This window comes from Zingiber officinale, chromosome 7A (genome assembly GCF_018446385.1).
Source record: "Zingiber officinale cultivar Zhangliang chromosome 7A, Zo_v1.1, whole genome shotgun sequence".
Classification (NCBI taxonomy): Eukaryota; Viridiplantae; Streptophyta; class Magnoliopsida; order Zingiberales; family Zingiberaceae; genus Zingiber; species Zingiber officinale.
Genome location: NC_055998.1, coordinates 71,181,527 through 71,185,561, shown reverse-complemented (window position 1 = coordinate 71,185,561; position 4,035 = coordinate 71,181,527). Strand labels below are relative to the sequence as shown.

Genomic DNA, 4,035 nt, shown 5'->3' with positions numbered 1-4,035 from the left:
CATTTTAAAAATTATTTCAAAAATTTTAAAAATTCTTTTAAAAACTTGAAAAATCATTTTAAAAATTCTTTAAAAAATATTTTTAAAAATCATTTTAAAAATTCTTTAAAAAATATTTTTAAAAATTATTTTAAAAATCCTTTTAAAAATTAGTTTAAAAATCTTTTAAAAAATTCATTTTAAAAATTATTTTAAAAACTGTATAAATTATTTTTAAAATCATTTTAAAAATTATTTTAAATATCCTTTTAAAAATAATTTTAAATATATTTTAAAAATTATTTTAAAAATCCTTTTTAAAATTATTTGAAGAACTTTAAAAATCATTTTAAAGTTTCGTTTAAAAATTATTTTAAATAACTTTAAAAATCTTTTTAAAAATTATTTTAAAAAATTATTTTAAAAAACTTTGAAAATCATTTTAAAAATTTTAAAAAACTTTAAAAATCATTTTATTTATTTTTTTAAAAATTTATTTCAAAAAAAATTATTTTAAAACTTAAACTTAAAACTTAAAATTAACTCTTAAACTTAAACTTAAAACTTAAAAACTTATATTAAAACTAAAATTAAAAACATTTTAAAACTTAAGCTTGAAACTTAAATTAAGACTTAAATTAAACTTAAACTTCAAACTAAAATTAAAACTTAAGCTTAAAACCTTAAATTTAAATTAAATCTTAAAACTTAAAATTATAACCTTAAACTTAAATTAAAACTTAAACTTAAAACTTAAATTAAAATTTAGACTTAAAACTTAATCAAATAAAATTTAAATTCAAAATATAAATTAAAATTTGAAGTATTTAAAAATATTTCAAAAATCATTTAAAAATACTTTAAAAAAATTCTTTTATGAATCTTTTTTTTAAAAAAATAAATTCGAATTAACTCAAACCTTAATTATTTAATTATAATTTAATAATTAGTTTGGTAAACATGAATTTAATCATTCTGGTTAAATGATCAATCTAATACTAATTGTCAACTAAAGTTGAGTACTTTCAATAAATATTTCCTATTAATCTAAAAATAATTGTAACTTATTGGTCAACTCAAATGAATATTAAATTATTATAGTAAATAAGTTAATCAAAATTTAACAATTAACTCAATCTCGACTTAATCGATTCATTTATGTAAAATACCGCACCCAAATAATAATTAAATAATAAAGTTTAATGGACGAAAAACTTTAACAGAATTTTTAAAAATTTTCTGAGAATTTTTCGGAGCTTGTATGACGTAGGTTAAGGGGATAAATTATTGGGCCAGAGTAAAGCATGTTTAAGCTACTTGATTTAAACGAGGAAATGTTTTCCTTTTCTTTTACTTTAAAAACCCTCCCGTGCCCTAACCTTAAGCGTCGAAAATCTTCCTCTACCTCTCGCGACGCCGAGCCCCGCCACAGCCTTCTCCTCCCCAACCGACGCTCTGAGCCATTTTCCTTCTCTACTTGCTGAAGTTTGATCCACCGCCGGCCGGAATTCGCAGCTTTTCTTCTTCCCTCTGCCCTAGCGTCGGCGGCCTGTTTCTCTTCAACCTCCGTTGCCCGTCGCCTTCTCGAGAAGGAGATCTCTAATCTCGCCGAGGGTTCAGGTCCGAAGCTCGCCTCTGCTCGGTGCCGTCAGGTCCCAATTTCACTAACGACGACCGACCCACCGTCGGCCAAGGCTCTTTCTTCCCTGCTTTGAGTTGCCCTAAATTCCGATCAGGCAAGTGACAACCAACCCACCGTTCGTTAAGCTTTCGTCACCTTCATTGATCGCCGAGAACCCAAGCATCCTTCCGGCTGTGCCCTTAATCTCTCCAGCCAGTATATGGTTGCGGGTAGTTGACGGCAGACACCAGACCCTCTATTTCGGTTAACCCCTTATCTCTAGGGCTTGTGTTGGACATCTTTCCCTGCTCTGCAGTGAGACTCCCAACTAGAATCGCTGTTCAGACCTGTGAGTGCTGATTTGGGGTATTCGATTGGGAAGACAACAATTTCACTTTGCTTTGATCATGGTTTACCGGCAGAAAGTATCTTCGACCGTGAATTTCGGCAACAATAGCTTCAACCAAGGGTTAACAGAGATGTCTTCGAATCTGGGTAAGTTGTGGAGGTAATTTCAAATACGGACTAGATTTAATTTTAGTTGTGGAATGGTTAGGTACTCTAATTCTATTTAGATGCAATCTGTTGCTTGGATGTGCTTAGTAGATGATGGAATTAATTAATTGATGATTCGTGAATAAACCAAGGATTAGGGTTAGTTGGGGGATACTCAAACATCGTGGTCGATTACAGTCATCCTAATTAGATTAGGAATTTTATTTAGCCAATTGCTATATATGTAATTAGCTAAATACATTATGTGATTACAGGACCTTGAGTTACGACGAGCGTCTGGACGTTGGATTGGTTGATATAATCTTCTGTTGAGGTGGATACTTCTTACTTTGATTCTTTAGTTCTTTGAACTTAGTGCATGAGCTATTTTGGATAAGAACTACTTTACCTTGACTCCACTTGTAATTCTTCTTGTGCTTGATACTTCCACTCAAAAACTTTGAGATATTCGTTTGTATATCCATACAGTCTTTTGTTGCTAACAATGATATTTAGCAGATACTAGATACCGACCTTGTATGTTTTGTTTGCTGTTTACTTATGTACTGTATTGAGCATGCTGGCTTCATGTAGCATACCTTATACCTGATGTTAGCTTATGTTTATATGATGATTGCTGCATTGTACGTATCATGTCATTGCATGCATGTAGGCGACCACTTCTTCCTTATGGGGGAGTGAGTCGTCGGGCCGTGCCTCAAACTCGGCCATTCATGGGTAGTGGTAGCTGGAGGAGATGCCGCTTGTCCTGTCATGTCGCACTCGGCCACTCATGGATAGTGATAGCTGGAGTTGCGAGCAGCAGGGATCTCCTTCGCTTGGTAGCTAGATAGCTACTTAGCACCTGCCCATTCGGTCACTCGAGAGTAGTGGTGGCTTTTGGGTGGTACAGTTGTCATTGATCCGGTCTCTCGACCATACAGGGGTCGTGGTGTAGAGAGGTGGGCGGGGTGACCATCCGTGCATACGCTGTTGTTATTATACTTATGCTGTTGTAGCATGCTTATGCTGTTGTTGTTTACTTGTACTGTTCACATATGATATTATTGCTTACATACTGCTGTTTCTCACTTATGCCGTCATGTTTGCTTATGTTTAGATACACCCTCATTATGGGGGTTTAGACTTTGGCTTATTTATTGAAAATGTTTATATACCTTATATATTACCTCTGTTGTTATGAGCGGTACCGTAGCAGATTAGTACTACTTCTGGCCTTCTATTGCTAGTCTAGGATATGGTTTCAAGTATGAGCATATATCTACAATTCTATTTTAGTATTTGCTATTCACTTTATGAGACTGTATACTGTTGGCTTATTCTCTATTTATATGTTAAGATCATGCACTATCTTTTCCTATACCCGCTGAGTTCCCTGTACTCACCACCCCATAAATTGATTTTTCTTTCGCCAGGTAACAGATAGACGAGTCATGGATGCTTGGAGAGTCCCGGCTGCCAGTCCCACGTCCCACTCGAGGATAGTTTTCTTTTTTTGAGTTTTGTTACTGTTTGGGTGGTATGTTAATTTTTTGTATTTTGCTTTTGATCAAGTCGATGTGGATTTTTGGAGTCTAGTCAGGTGGATACAGGTATTTTTGTTAGTGCCGTTGTTGGTCTTATGTTCGTATTGTGTTGTGTTTTTCGTTGTGCGTGTTTACTTTCAGCCGTGTAGGCTTATTAAACTATGTGGTTATGTTTATTTTGTTCCAGCCGAGTGGGCTGATGATATAAACTGCATGGTTATGTTTATTTTGTTCCAGCCGAGTGAGCTAATAATATAAACTGTGTGGTTGTGTATATATTCCAGCCGTATGTGGCTGATGTATATTTTGTATGTAGTAATGCTTCAGATTGTCACTCGTACAGGGGAGATGCTGCCGTATTTTTGTCTGGCATGGACTCCTCTGGGGCGTGAC

The 4,035-nt window shown here is 34.0% G+C and overlaps 1 long non-coding RNA gene across 1 annotated transcript; it reads left to right on the top strand.

The window, feature by feature from the left end:
• Window positions 1–1,411: 1,411 nt before the first annotated feature.
• Window positions 1,412–3,763, top strand: LOC122000168. Its single transcript, XR_006116995.1, has 3 exons — window positions 1,412–2,095; window positions 2,371–2,429; window positions 3,532–3,763. It is a non-coding gene; the product is annotated as an uncharacterized LOC122000168 (long non-coding RNA).
• The last annotated feature ends 272 nt before the right edge of the window (window positions 3,764–4,035 follow it).